The sequence below is a fragment of the Pseudorasbora parva genome, chromosome 21 (assembly GCF_024679245.1).
Source record: "Pseudorasbora parva isolate DD20220531a chromosome 21, ASM2467924v1, whole genome shotgun sequence".
In the NCBI taxonomy this organism is placed as follows: domain Eukaryota; kingdom Metazoa; phylum Chordata; class Actinopteri; order Cypriniformes; family Gobionidae; genus Pseudorasbora; species Pseudorasbora parva.
In genome coordinates this window covers 22,866,537-22,882,614 of record NC_090192.1, presented here as the reverse complement: position 1 = coordinate 22,882,614, position 16,078 = coordinate 22,866,537, and the positions used below count along the sequence as shown (strand labels likewise).

The window sequence follows — 16,078 nt, the reverse complement described above, 5'->3', positions numbered from 1 at the left end:
CATCCACATGTTTTAATAGATCCTAAGAGAGACTCTTGTGCTGCCGGACCTCCGAAACAGCATTCTGGAAATGTTTAAAGACCCCTTTAAAGCTAAAGCTATTTCCTGCTTTCACAAATCAGGTAGAGTTGTTAAACAACAGAGGACATTTACGATAATCCAACCTTAAAAACACAACAACAACCATGGAAAGTCACTTTAGCAAGCTGACGGTATGTAAATGCTTTATACATGAATTAATCATTTGAGGTTACAGTCAAATCACAGAACACTGGCAGTATTTTCATAAACAGCAATGTTTAGCAGAAGGTATATTTCCAATAAAGAAGCATGAAGGCCCATAAACCATAAAGAAGTCAATGCATTTAATAAATGCCAGGATAATTCCACTACTACAGGAAAAACAAAGACTTATGGGGACAGGGATGACAAACTTTAGCATTCTAGACCAGAGTAAAAATTGTTAATTGAAATAAAGCTTAAATAAAATAAAATAAAATATAATTACTAGATAAAAACCTTAAAATGAATATTACAAATGTTGTCTGGATAATTAACTGAAATAATCATAAATAATACAATTGTAAATAAATCATGCTAAAATAACACTAGGTCAAGCAACATTTCACAACTTTTGAAAAGGAGTTAAATGTTATGGCAAACAAACAGCCAATTAAAGGTCTTAAAGGTTCCCTTATTAAACATTCATGTGCTTTCTACCTCCCAGAACATGATGTTTAATTTCAGCATCTGAGGGAAAGAAGATAAAGGCCCCATATGTAAGTTAAAATCTAAAAACCACTAGAAATGTTATATATTGACTTGTGTACATTATCCCTAACGTTTCCAAGAATTTTTAAATACAGAGAAATAAGCCATTTTAACCAGGACACAGACAGTGTCTGTGTCGCCTATCAATGACATCATACCACGTAACCCTCGATTTTCGAGAAACCATGGAAACACCAAATACGCTTTAATATATTATACGTTTTATTAGACAGGTGAGCAACTGTTTTTCTACATTCATTGACAGAAAACAAATCATTGTTATATAGCTCAATCTTGTTTTCTTGATCTCCTGCGAGTACCATGTTTTACCATGCCTAATATCGATCTAGCTTACTGCAGTGTACAACAAGTGTCCAATAGTAGCCACTGAGTGAACGCATAGCATCATAACAAATGTTTTGTATTCTTATTCACCGGCTGTAGGGGTGAAGACAACAACTATGTTTCTGCAAAATCAAGGCATCAGCTACACCTTTGTTTTGAATAAGCTACCCCAGTGGAAATTACATATTGTGCCTTTAAACATTTTGAACAGTTACGCCAAACACAAATGATGAAGAGATTTCCAACAAGTCAAGAATGTTGAGGTCCAAACATTTGACTATCATTGTATGTACAAACCCCTGTCAAGTGTGAAAAGCCCATATTATATGGTGTACAAAGAGGATTTTGGTGCCAGCCAGCACAAGACTTCAATAAACTAGAAAACCACATAAAAGAGAGAACACAGTGAATGAATCTTAAGGCCTAACCACATCTTCTCTGATAAAAACTCGATAAGTCAGGGTGGATCATTATCCATTTCTCATGAAGTACAAAAACAACCAGAGTTTTCAGTCTCTGATTCATTTCAACCTGAGCCAAAGATCTGTGGTGAAAGGAACTAAGGCATGAAGCCGTACTGCAGTAGTAAGATCCCTATCACTGTCACACCCCGCTCTGTTCATACACTGATCTGCATGCTTCAGATGTCCACATCAAATATCATCAAACCTCTGTTAGCACAACCAGCTAAAGGTCAGCGTAAGGGGAGAGTTTGTTCCACATGTCCCTAAACTCACACACACCATAATTTCACAGACTTGCTCGTTTGAGTCATCCATCTTTAAGCAGGTTTTCCATAAATAGAGCATCTATTCAACCCATGGGGATTCCATCATGCCCTACTACATTCTGCTTGAGGTCCATGTGCATGGCTGACATGTCAGTGTGTTTGAAAGGCTCTGATTTCCACCGCAGTATCCCTCTGCCACTCACCTAGCTAAAAATTACCCATCGTTTGCCTTGTTTTGTACAATAGAAAGCCTTTAAATGCTAGAACATTCATCATATTACTCTCTTGCACTGCATAATTCAATAATGAATTATATGTCTATAGTTATATAAGACCTCCTCCATTCTTCAAATACCAAACTGTCCATGTCAAAGCTGCTTCCTATAAGTCATGAGAGGAGGTTCATATTTTCTGCCTAACCTTCACCTCATTCACTCCCACTGACATGTACAGGATCATGAAATCACATTAAGTAGTCACATCTTGACCTCAGAGTGACCTAATAGTCAAAGATAATTTTTGATGATCCTCCTTAAATATCAAAAGATTATAGACTGTGCACATACACATGCAGACAGCAAGCCAGATGAATATAGATAGACAGAAAAATAATGGACAATAAATAAATAGATATTATAAGTGATAGTTCACCGAAAAATGAAAAATTACCCAATGATTTACTTACACTCAAGTCTTTCAGGTGAACACAGTTCAGTTATATTTAAAAATATATAGCTTTTTAATGGTAGTGAATGACAGTACAAAAAAAACACAAACGCATCACTGTCACGCATCACAAGGTCTTTATTAACTGCCCAGAGCCGTGTGGAGTACTTTTATAATGGATGGATGCGCCTTTTTGGGTTTCAAAATCTGTAAATTCTGTAAAAATAAAATAAAAAATATCCTCCATTTACAGCCATTATAAAGCTTGTAAGATCCAGGACATTTTTTAACATAAATCTGAAAGAAGAAAGTCATGGGATGGCTTGAGGGTGAGTAAATCATGGGGTAATTTTCATTTTTGGGTGAACTATCCCATTAAAAATAGATGACAGCAAAGGTCATCTAAATGTAAAAGTAGGGGAAATGAGCAAGCACCAATAAATATCTAATAATCCAATAAAGATTAACTTGGAATTACACAGACAGACAAGTATGCATCACTGTGAAGCTGTAGACTCACTTTATTTAAAGGAACTGTTTAAGAAATGTATTTTTAATTAATCATAAAATGGCCCTGATATGTCACTAGACATTAAGAAATCATGTTCATTTCAAATACTTATATTCCTGACAACAGTAGTCCGGCCAGGATATTGTCATATTAAATTTGTTGTTGCAGCCCTCAACTGATGTTGATGTCGACATGTTGTGTTTTGGCCTGAAGCTCCACCCTCCACCTATCCACCAATCACAAAGTCAGTAGTGTTTCGTCATCCGGGTTGCCAGCTCTGCTCTAGTTACCACAGCTGCAGCTACAAACGTTCCTGCTGGATCCCGCAGCCTATCTGGCAACCTCGAATCAAGGGGAGGGAGATAGGGAATACGCCGCTCTACAGTCATTTGAAAGTGATTGCAGTACCAGTTTTGGCCACAATATTACATACACTTCCTTTAAGTTCTTTAACAATTTTCAGATATTTGAGTGAAAACAAGTAGCTTGCTGTGTACTGATCAGGAAAAATCCAATGAAATTAAAAGAATTTGAGGTCCCAGCCAATATTTCACAAGTAAATCTACAAGAAACTTTTAGCACTAATTTGTCCACAAGGCTTGCAGCTGTGTGTGTAAGGATGATCCTCCTACATGGCAGGATGATTAAAGGATTTTAAAGCAAATTACACGCTCGTAACCATGGAGTGCCCATTTTGAGGCAACTCCATTTTAGCAGCTTTCTGCCCGGGAGGAAAACAACAGGAGCCACAGTAATGGATTTTAAGGAAGATGATCACTAATGTTTAGTGATCTCCCGATTTCACAAGGACAGATGATAAAAGTACCTGAGGCACAATTAAATGCAAAGAAAAAAACTACCTGTCATTTTTCATATCTCCATCTTTCATCCAGATCTGTTTCGATAAGGGGCGGTGCAGAGGCAGTGAGTTTGTTTACTGGCACCACAGTCAGCACTATGGGTATTTCTGCATCTGCTGAGACTCTTCCAACAGTTATATCATGACTTGGATGTGTTTGCCCTTGTGAAAGTGTGACAGTGAGACCTACCCACCAGTTAAGTGTAGTTGCTTTGTAATGTCAAGGTGTCAGGTAACAATAATGTGTTTTTGTCCCTGTGATGGCCACATACATGTAAACACACAGAAATCCTTTCACAAATCGCAACTAGTTGACTGACTGATACTGACCTGGAAATGAATTAGACAATATTTGGCCATTTTATGGTCACAATTCCTGTACAATTCCTATTTTCAGCATTTTGTGAATATTTAAAAAACAGCAAATTTTTAAAAATATATAGTATTACATAATTTGCATTAGCTTGTATCACATGCTGTATTCACTGGAAATCAATCAGCCATCGGCCAACAAGTTTCAACTCCTATTCACATAAAATGTTTCAATCGTTTTTGTACACAACAACTTTAATAAACTTTAAACTTAAATGACCAATGAAGAGCTCCTTAATTGCCACTCAAAAAATAACTACATTTAAAGCTGCAAGCAGCATTCAGACACCTCCAACATTTTCTCACATGATCAGTTTTTTTCGCTATAGTTTAGAAAATGACAACAACTCAGAGTTAAAATATCAGAACAAATTTATCTTGATGATGTCAGATAACTTTGATGGAAAGGTATGCAATGGATTACAATCAAGCAATCAGCTGTCAGCTGTTAAATTTAAGTACACAATTAGATAATTACTCACACCTTCAACTAAAGCTCGATCACTTTTTTCCATAAACTCAAACCACCTACTATGGGTGATCGGACTTTCTGTTCTGCCACTCCTCGGATTTGGAATGCCCTACCCGACCATCTGAGGGCACCTCAAGCTCTTGAGACTTTTAAAAAAGGACTTAAAGCATTTCTTTTTGGGAGAGCTTATGTCTTTTATCTATTAAATCTATTAGTATTTTGCCATTTTTTTTAAATGATCTTGTAGCACTTTGAGATTTATTCCAAATGTAGAATGCAATACAAATAAAATGTATTATTATTATTTTTATTATTATAATACCAATTTAGGTCAACCAATAACCAAGTAATGATTCATTTTGTTCAGTCTGTGCTGTAAAAGGTCGCATTAGCCATTAAAGAAAAAAAACACTTAAGCAGAACAAAGTGTCAAAATAATTATGGTCGCAAATTTTTATCAATTTTACTGATAGTCCACTGTATGAAGAATTTTTTGGGTATAATGTCACATTTTACTTTGTTTTTGCTATCTTCACTTAAATAAATTAACTATAGTGTCCTGCACCCACTAGTAAAAATGCTATGTTGTCTAAATAATTTTTGGTTTGACTGTAGGCCATTATGCCTTTCCCCTCCCCTATTATCTCTCTCTCTCTCTCTCTCTCTCTCTCTCTCTCTCTCTCTCTCTCTCTCTCTCACACACACACACACACACACACACACACACACACACACTCTCTAGATCGGTATCTTTGTGAGGACTCTCCATAGACATAATGGTTTTTATACTGTACAAACTGTATATTCTAACCCCTTACACTAACCCCACATCCACACATCACATAAAACTTTCTGCAAATTAATTTTTAAAAGAAAACTCATTCTCTATGATTTATAAGATTGTTTTCTCATGGCGACCTCAATTTAGGTTCCCACAGTGACATGAGTCCCCATTAGTCAGTCAGTGTGCATTCAGGTTGGAGCCCTCACCGGGATAGAAACACACACGCGCGCGCACACACACACACACACACACACACACACACACACACACAAAGCAAAAATATCTTTAGACTGCTGTCCAAAAAGGCCAGATTGCATTTGAGCTCTTGGAGTGTAACAGCATGTCCTTCTGCCAAAGACATGCATATTCTTTAGGTGGGCTGTTGTTATTGTTGTTGTTTTAATAGTCAACAGTCTAAATATTTTTTGCAGAGCCTCAATCTAACAAAAATCCTAAAAATGTAATATGTGTAATTATAAATATGTATTTATATTTCGCTAATTGTCACAAAATGTCACAAAATGCATCATGAAATTTCAGCTATTTCACCGAATGCTCCTGGAAATGTCAATCTCATAGCAGCTAATGATGACGAGGACTAAATGTCACAATTTTAGAATACGCTCTTATGCTTCGATATTAATGCAATGAAGTCAACATACAGCATCATTGACATAGGTTTCCATTGACAAAGAGGCACAACCGCCATCTGAAATAATAAAATAGGTTATGACCAGAGCGTGAAAGCACAACATAGCTTACCTTTTTCTTCAGGCATCGTCTCACGTTATCACGACTATTCTGTGAATAAGATAACGAGACTGCAGTTTGAATAAATATCCGACAGTATTTCAGTGGAGTACAGCGGTGTGGTACATGTTAACGCTCGCTCTTCTCGCGAGCACCGGAGAAATGCGCGTCCCGCAGCGCGTGTCACAGAGACACAGGAATGAACGCAATGTCATATGATTCCCGTCTCAGCGCCTGAGAGCGCACACACTCGAGCGATTGAAGCAATCCATTATAAATAGAAGCTTCTCGATCAAAAACATGACACCCCTTCCCAAATATCCGAGGGCGTTCCCCGTATTTTCTCTGTGTGAGGTACGCAGCTGGACTATCATTCAGCCCAGTTGGGAAAACAGTGTGAAACAACCTGATATCAACACGAGATATATGTGTGTAACTTTCCTATATGCAACTTGAAAAGGTTACAACCTCCAGTTCAATGCAATTATAAAAACAATTATAACTTTAGTTATACCCAATCTTATAATATATTTTAATATAAATGACAAAGAGATTGTAACAAAATAATGTTTTTATTTTATTTTTACAATGTATCCCGCATTGTAAGAAAAAATAAAACATTATTTTGTTACAATATCTTTGTCATTTCCCAAATACAAGTGGCAATAAATATATATTGTATAAAATAATATAGACATATAAATTGTATAAAAATAAAACAAATAAAAAATTACTAAAACGTTACCATATTTTTTATAGAGGAATTAAACAAGGTCAATGCACTTTCTACCACCTTTAATACGAAAGAAGAAAACTAAGAGTGAATAAAATGAAAAATATGGAATATGTTTGAAACTATAAAAACTAATCAAATAAATTTGAATATAACTAAATGACTAATTGTGACAAGTTACATGGATGGACACAAAGATATTGCAACAAAATCATGACAAATGCAAAAAAAAAAAAAAAAAAAAGATGTATTTAATATATATATATATATATATATATATATATATATATATATATATATATATATATATATATATATATATATATATATATATATATATATATTTAATATTTTTTATATTAAATATTTTATATATATATATATATATTTAATATATTTTATATTAAATATTTTTTATATATATATATATATATATATATATATATATATATATATATATATACCACCTCGAGGTCAATGCACTTATATATATATATATATATATATATATATATAGATATATATATAACTCTGAGTTCGGGCATAATTCTGAGCCCGGCGCCCTCCCCCGGACGGCACGCCAAATACGCATAATCTTTACTCTATTTAATTTGATGTAAGTGTGAACTAGTGAAACAAGGTTAAAAGAAAGCTCTAAAATGCACAATGCACTTTACCACTTTAAATACGAATGAAGAGTGATGAAAATGAAGAATATGGAATATGTTTGAAACTATAAAAACTATTAAAATAAAATTGAATATAGCTAAATGACAAATTGTGACAAGTTTGGATGGACACAAAAATATTGCAACAAAATATTAATAACAACAACAACAAAAATATCAAAGTGACAAACTGCCTTTGCTGTCATTTAGAAGTGTACAGCCGTTGTTTTCCCATAATGCCACATTCTGCCTTACCTGACTCCTTCCTTATTTTGTTACTTTTATTTTGCAATCTAATATAATTATTATATAGTCGTGTAGAATCCACTTTTGATTGGAAAAGGCCTGGATTGTGATGGATTAGATGCCTGACACAACAGTTATGATATCCGAGATGTTATCATCAGTGCTCCATCAGCAAGACCGCACTTGAATAAAGTTGCTCTAATAAAAGTTCTGAAATTTGAACGGAGTCATGACAGGCATTTATAAACCGCAGAACTTTTCACACACCCGGTCCGTTTAATTAACAAATTTATGAGGTCAGAAGGGCACAAATCTTTTCCAGTTCAGAAAAGCCCTCACTCGCACTCCAGATCTGTCTCTGTACACAGTTCACTCTTTGATGTCTAATCACGAAGCATGAGCCAGTCATATCTCACTCTCTCACATGTCCTCTATAAGTCTTGAATAATGATCATGCCTGTGAATGGCCAAGCTAGCACCTGTCAGGGGCCTTTGCAAAAAAGGCAGGGAATTTCCAGCACTTTCTCACATCACATACTTCACTATAGGATTGAGTGCAAAATGTTTTCTCCTTTCCATGGACCAAAGTTGAAGATTCACACTAAATGGAAGACCAAACTAATTATGGTTAATTTTTTACTTGCTAATTTGCTGCCAAAAGCATCTGGCTTCAGTTTCTGTAATCACTGTTAAAAATGCTTGTTTAGACACTGCTGGGAATCTGGGCTGGCAATCCATGGAAAAAAATAATAAAAGGGGCATTGTTCTAAGGTGAAAGATGGGAAAAGAGAAAAAAAAAGGAGCAGGAGAGGGAGAGGGAGAGTGAGCCAAGTTCCTTCAAAGAAAACACATTACATAATTTCCTTTGTATGATTTGCAAAGATAGAGAACATGTGCCTGACAAATCTAACTGTGCTCATTTTTCATGTCCTTTGAGATGATTTATTTGTAAAGTTTTGACAAGTCGTGGGCATTTTCTTCATGTAGTGACATATTGTTACCCAATTAAGCTAGCAAACATATTTTCAGGCTCTTTATCAACTGGATCAATAGAAAGCAGGACAGTTAGAGGCGGAAGAGTTGCCAACCACCAAAACGTTACGTTGTACCCAACCAAATCTAAACACCTCTTCTATATATATTTATGTAAACAGAATCTCTGTATTATTATGCTGACTAATTAAGATCTATATATAAATGGGGCTTTTAAAAAAATAAAAATACATTTAAAAATGAATAAATTTAAATAAATTAAAAAATGGTACTTCATTTATATAAATAAATTGTATAGAAGAATTAGACTATTTAAAATATTAAAGAATATATCAAATGTATAATAAAATAATATAATTAATTTCTGAATGAAACTTTATGAAGGGGAAATATATATATACGCTCATCATGTAAACATCTTATTGTGTTTAAGTCCTTACTCTGATTATTGGAAATAATCACATTATTGGTGCACATGTAAACATATTCATTGTCTGTAGGTGACAGTGTACAGAGAGAGCTGACAAAGCACAGCCTACTCTGCACTTCATCAGAGTACAAGGAAACACACACACACACACACACACACACATACACATACACCTACACACGAACACAGCCAGTGTCAAAAAATTCTCTCTCTACACTTTGATTTTCATTTAAAAGTCCTTCAGCACTTTTACGTCAACTTCATTTCATATCCTCTTTGCTTGAGCTAATGGAGAGTAATTGGGGCCACAGAAGGAGAAAGATAACAGAGGATGGGGATGTACTCTACTCGCTTCAACTCAGACACCCTTAAGATTCAAGTTATGAATAATTTACTGAGGTCCTTTACTCTCTCCACGTAACCCGAGACTCCTCTAAAGCACAGCAGCGGTGCTCAGGTGTCAAATCTCAGCAACACATGCAACTATGGGTGAGAACATACATTAGATTATGGAAATCTATGAGGGAAAGTGTAACTAAGCAATCCTGTAAAACAAAACAAAAAATTAAGTTTTAAATAAAAGAAAGGTTATTGCAGTATGTTTTATAGTATTTATACTTTAGAATTTCATGTTTAATTAAAAGTTTCTTGGTGTTTCTTTGTAATTATTAGTAAAAAAATAGTTTCAAAGCAAATCCTAAAGCAATTGTTTCCACTGTAGGCTGATTTCTCTGAAAAGGCACTTTCAAAACATAGCTATATGTACCAGGGGTGCATTGGCCAAAAACATTTTTAGCCAAACAAGTGTGCTCTCGTATCCCGGGGAATTTGTGATGGAGGGAAACCAACCACGAATCAAAAGCAGAACAGTGGAGAACATATATACAAAATTCTGTCATGATGCTCTAGAACAGGGGTCTCCAAACTCCAAACTGGAGGGCCACTGTCCTGCAGAGTTTAGCTCCAATCCCAAATAAACACATTTCATTTCAAACGTCATTTAGCGAGAAATTACTAATGTAGTAAATAAATATTTGTTTAGTTCTCACCAAAGCTCTCTATATTATGCTGTAGATCATTAAAATGTTACACTGCCTTACACTGCCTTTCATGCACAAATCGCTGCCTTACAAGCCATTGTCTGATAAGGCAGCGAGGCAACGAGTCAGCTGCCTAGGTTTTCTGATGCAGCCAGTGTTTAACTAGGGCCTAGTAAGACACTGATTAGCTGGTTCAGGTTTTTTAATTGGGATTGGAGCTAAACTCTGCAGGACAGTGGCCCTTCAGGTCTGAGTTGGGAGACCACTGCCCTAGATGGTGCCAGGCTATAAGTCCTTAACCCAACATGGTTGCAATCACATCATACTCTACAGGGCAGAGCTGATTGGTTCCTACTGTATCAGTAACAAATGAAATTGCATGCTCAATCTTCAAAGTCTTAGTTAGCATTTGGCTTAGCAGTAAAGCACATTTTCAGAAACCCTACACCTACCCCACCTGCACCTGTAAAGATCTGCAATGGGTAAATAATTTACACTATTGCACAGCAGCAGAATGTCTTACTGGCTCACAGCAGCATGTTATATTGGCAGTAGCAAGTCCCATACTTGCTCTGCAGCAGCAGCAGTGTAGCAGATCTGTTCGGCCAAGACCAAACATCAACATACCCATTGCCATGCCAAGGACATGACCTTAAATGACATCCCATTCTTAATCCATATGGGTTTAATATGGAGTTGGCTCACTCTTTGCTATAACAGCTTCAAAGGCTTAGGAGTGTGTTTATGGGACCATTTGTGACCATTCTTCAAGAAGCGAATTTGTGAGGTCAGGCACTGATGCTGGACAAGAAGCCCTGGCTCACAGTCTCCGCTCTAATTCATCCCAAAGATGTATCTGTGACTGAAGGGAATGTAACAGCAGAGTGTGAGGATTCTCTAACCATCACCCCTCTCACCCCAAAGTTCTATCAGGTTGAGGTCAGGACTCTGTGTAGCCCAGTCAAGTTCCTCCACACCAAACTCGCTCATCCATGTCTTTATGGACCTTGCTTTGTGCACTGGTGTGCAGCCAAGTTGGAATAGGAAGGGGCCATCCCCAAACTGTTCCCACAAAGTTGGGAGCATGAAATTGTCCAAAATGTATGCTGAAGCATTGAGTTCCTTTTACTGGAACTAAGGGGCCAAATCCAACCCCTGAAAAACAACCCCACACCATAATCCCACCAAACAACACTTGGCACAACGCAGTCAGGCAGGTTGTTTGACAGAGAAGCATGATTCATCACTCCAGAGAACACGTCTCCTCTACTCTAGAGTCCCGTTCCGGCGTGCTTTACACCACTGCATTAAACGTTCTGCATTGCATATGGTGATGTAAGGCTTGGATGCAGGGGACCACGCTTGAATTCTACTGAGCTTCTGAGAGTTACCCATTCTTTCACAAATGTTTGTTAGCGCAGTCTGCATGCCTATGTCCTTGATTTTATACATATGTAGCTATGGAAGTGATTGGAATAAAATGTAATGATTTGGAGGGTATCCCTGTCCCAATACATTTGGCAATTTAGTGTATATTATATAGCCCTTAGATGCCATGCAATTTTTTTACAGCCAAATCTGATTCATTTGAGCTCAGACTGGTTAATCAGAAAGTCATTACTGGTTTAATTGTTTAATAAATGTGGTTTAAAAGACAAATATTCAAGTCATTTCTCAAATGATGCATCAAAGCAGAGTATGGGATTGTACTATTTGGAAAAAAACATTTGTCACTGCAGTTTTTCTAGGATTAACGAAAAAAAAAGTTAACCAAAACATAGATAAAAAGCCTAGAAAAGCCAGCCCTTCCTGCTGACTTACCGATTCTGAGCTCAGAACACTGACCGCCAAATCAAGATCTGGTAAATCCGGTTTAGCACAGGGATGCCACATTCTGGATTTATCCCCATAACCCCAGCACTCATCTGGTTTCCATGACAGGATGAGAGGGGTGATGGTTAGAGAATCCTCACACTCTGCTGTTACATTCCCTTCAGTCACAGATACATCAACAATAACATTCACACACACAAGGGTGAAGCAAGGGTGTCGGCCCACTCCGCTTCATTGCAAACAACCATTATTTTCGAGATCTGATGCTTCTGGCTTGACTTTTGGGATAAGATGCATACTTGATCAGACAGAGATATATTTAGAGATATTCAAAGTGTGCAAAATGAAGGACAGAGTACATTCATGCAAATTGCCTGTGGTTTGACATTGTATCAGTATCTCATGAACAAGCTGGCGACAGATTTTGATGAAAACAAATTAACTTCCATCTGGGGTGTCATGCAAACTGTTCATGAACACTAACTCAGCAGTCCTTTATTCAGCAGAGCTTCGTTCTTATAAAACAATGAAGATGTTCAAAACTAAATGCATCATATACGTTTTATTACTGATGTGCATGTGCAGAGGCTATGGTACACTCAAGAAAACATGACAGCAAAGTAACCCCATCTGTAATTTGAAGCGTTTAAAGAAAATTAAACAGAATATGCACACAGACAACTGCACACAGTCACTAGAATGCCAGCAGGTCATCTCTGAAAAGCATGCCTTTGCGGTATGATGTGTAAACTGAAGCCTATTTTGATTAAAAGTGCAAATAACTGGTCATATTAACAAATACAGCTCAAAAGTAAAGAGTAAAGTAAAGCTCAAAGCAAATAAGCACATAACAAATGCGTCATGGTCTGACAGTAGAAAGGGTTGGTCAAAAAAACTGCTTAAACCATCTTCAAATAATTCCCATATAAATACAAGCACATTAGCTTATGACATGTATGTACTGATTTAGTTATAATACAAAAGTAATTTTACACAATGCAAAAACATATTTTAACACTAATAGCATATACATATGTGTAATATAGCAGCCAATGTTGCATGCATGTGTATTAAATACACTGATCCTGTTCATGAAATGGCCCTCCAAAACACCTGCTGGTGATGAAACAGCATTCTCCCAGCACGCATCCAACCAAGACTCAATTATCAAACCAGCAGGGTTCATGCAGAAGGCAAGGGTGTATATTTCAAACACTTTTTCATACATATGCTATCCAATTTGTCTCTCCTTTCTGATTTTTGCAGGTCAGAACAGCACCTTAAATAGCTGAAAACAGCTTCCACTTTATGTGAAAAATGAGCCTTCGTATTTAGACTCTACTGAAGTGTTTGAATAAGCTGGAGGCCATTCCTCTCAGTCAGTACCAATAAAACCAGGACAAGGAAAATGTCACAGGCCCACTCTAGATTTCAGTGCTAATTACTAGTGCCTCTTTCTCAGGGACTTACTGTACAGCAGTGATATCACCAGCTATTTCTCTGTTTGCTTCCAACAGCTGTAAAAATCCTACATCCAGTCTGCTCAGTTCTTCAGAACGCCACAACCCACAAATTTAATTGCAACCAAATAACTTAGAAAAAGTAAAGAGTATAAAACTTTGGGATTTAAAAACAAACATCTTAACCTGCATAATCCAACATATTTTGTTGTCAATGACAAAGGACATGCTTCAAACTCTTTTGTTTTTTAAATGCATCGTTCACTTGGTAGATAGTAACCAAAACTATACAATATAAAAAAAGATACGAACAAAAATAAACAATATACACTTTTATAGTCTACAGACTAATTATTTACAAATTTAAGCTTTCCTAAATATTTTTTTCCAATGCATCTATAACAGTTTAGTGTCAAATTAAGTGATAATGTGAATATATAATGTAATGCTTAGGATTTTTTTATTTTTCATTGTAATACAGCTACATCATAATTATTAAACACTGCTGTTTTAAGTCACTTATTTTTATAATATGGTCCAAAATTCTTAACACAATAAAGCCACTGTAAACTAAAACACAACTGAATTAGCTTGTGCTGTTAAACATGCATACATTTATCTCATGCATGTGCTTAAGCTGAGCAGCAAATATGGCCAAGTCAAAAGATCTGACAAAATCTAAAGAGAACAAATAGTTTTATTACATTAGAAAGTCTATGGCTACAAGATTTCCAAAACACTAAAAGTACATAGAGGCACATCTGGCAGCCTTATAAGATTAAAACGTATTGTACCAGAAAACCTTTGAGGGTGTTGAGGAAAATGCACATCATCATTAAGGAGAATAAAAATGTTTGATCCACGCAAAACCCCTCAATTTAGTGCCAAAGCTATATTACCTGTTGAAAGGAAGAAAAGAAAAAAACACTCCAATGCAGAGCAAAAGAACTAGACAGTCTTGACCTTCATTTTGGGACATCTTGCCAAATGTGACTCTTGACTAAGAAGAACATAATTTGAGCATATTCAAGTCTGCCTTTTAATTCAGAGAGACTAGAGTTCTGGAAGAATGTTTTATGAAGTGTCGAAACAGGAACTTCTTGGACCCGTGGATCAGTGGCATTTCTGGTGCAAAACAAAGGCAAAGCTTATGAACATCTCCATGGTCAAACACAAAGGCAGTCCAGTCTTGTTATGGGGTGCTTTGCTGTTGCAGGAAGTGGAAATCTTGACTTCATGAAGGACAAATTCTTTGAAGTATCAAGCCATTTTGGTAAAGAGTGATGCCTTTAGTGCTGACTAAACTTTGATGATAAAATGGACTTTCCTGCAGGACAGCCATCCCAAAGTACAGATCCAAATCTGTTTGCACTTGGTTTAGGGTCTGAGAATGTTCTAGAGTGGCCTGCAGTCTTCAGATTTAAATTGTATTAAATATTTTGCGTAAAGAACAAAGTGGTAACGTGAAAACCAAAGATTATCAGTGCTCTGGAAGCATTTTCAAGAATGGGTCAAGATTTCAGTAGAGGTGACAAGCTTCTAAGCACTTACAGGCAGAATTTATTGGAGGTTATAAATAATGAAATATTTTCCACAAAGATTCTTGCCCGGAAATAACATCACAAAATGTATTTCCATCAAGAGATGCATACATTTTTGGTCACGATCTTGTATTGGTAAGATGGCACTCTGTAAAGTCTCCTACAGCACATCCCAAAGATTTTCAATCAATTTAAGGTCTGGACTTTTCTTCCTGCTCCCTTCCCACAATTTTTTTTTACAAAGCCTTTGAGCCTGATGAACCATGACATCGTCATCCTGGAAAATGGCAAAGGTGTGTCTTCCTACATGGTTATGCTTATGCTAGGTTATTGCAATATTCCAGGATTAATTGGTTCATCATGGTTTATCACGCTCAAACTGTGAGAAAATGGTTAGGAACTGCTACACACTTCATCGATTAGGGTCAGAAGAACTTTTGCCAAACATATAAAATTCTAGAAACACATTTAATGCAATAATGATAGTAATGAAAGTATTTGCCTATTTAAACTAGGTGGGCAGGGCATGTTCCATATTAAAAATATTGTGTGTTCTGAAGCAAACCCAGTTGAGACTGCTGTTCTAACGTACTAGCTTCACTCCCATTATGATTTAGTGCTGTGCTATAACGTCCATCAGTTTTTATGAGTTCAGCATCATGCTGACCTGAAAATAAGGTTATACAGAACGTACAAACCAAATCATGCATAATTAGTTTCAAATGTTCTTCTCCAGAAGATCATTTCTAAAAAGAAAGAGCTTTTGTGAACAAAAATTCAAAAAAAAACAATTAAGCAGCCACTTCATGAACAGGTGAGAGCTGGATAGAGGTCGCAGAACATTCTTCACATAAAAAGCACACTTGCTGCTACA

The 16,078-nt window shown here is 36.3% G+C and overlaps 1 protein-coding gene across 1 annotated transcript in view; it reads right to left on the bottom strand.

Annotated features, from left to right (window-relative positions):
- The window catches only part of ablim2 (actin binding LIM protein family, member 2), an 84,978-nt gene that overhangs the window by 68,078 nt on the left and 822 nt on the right, over window positions 1–16,078 (bottom strand). The window lies entirely within an intron of this gene.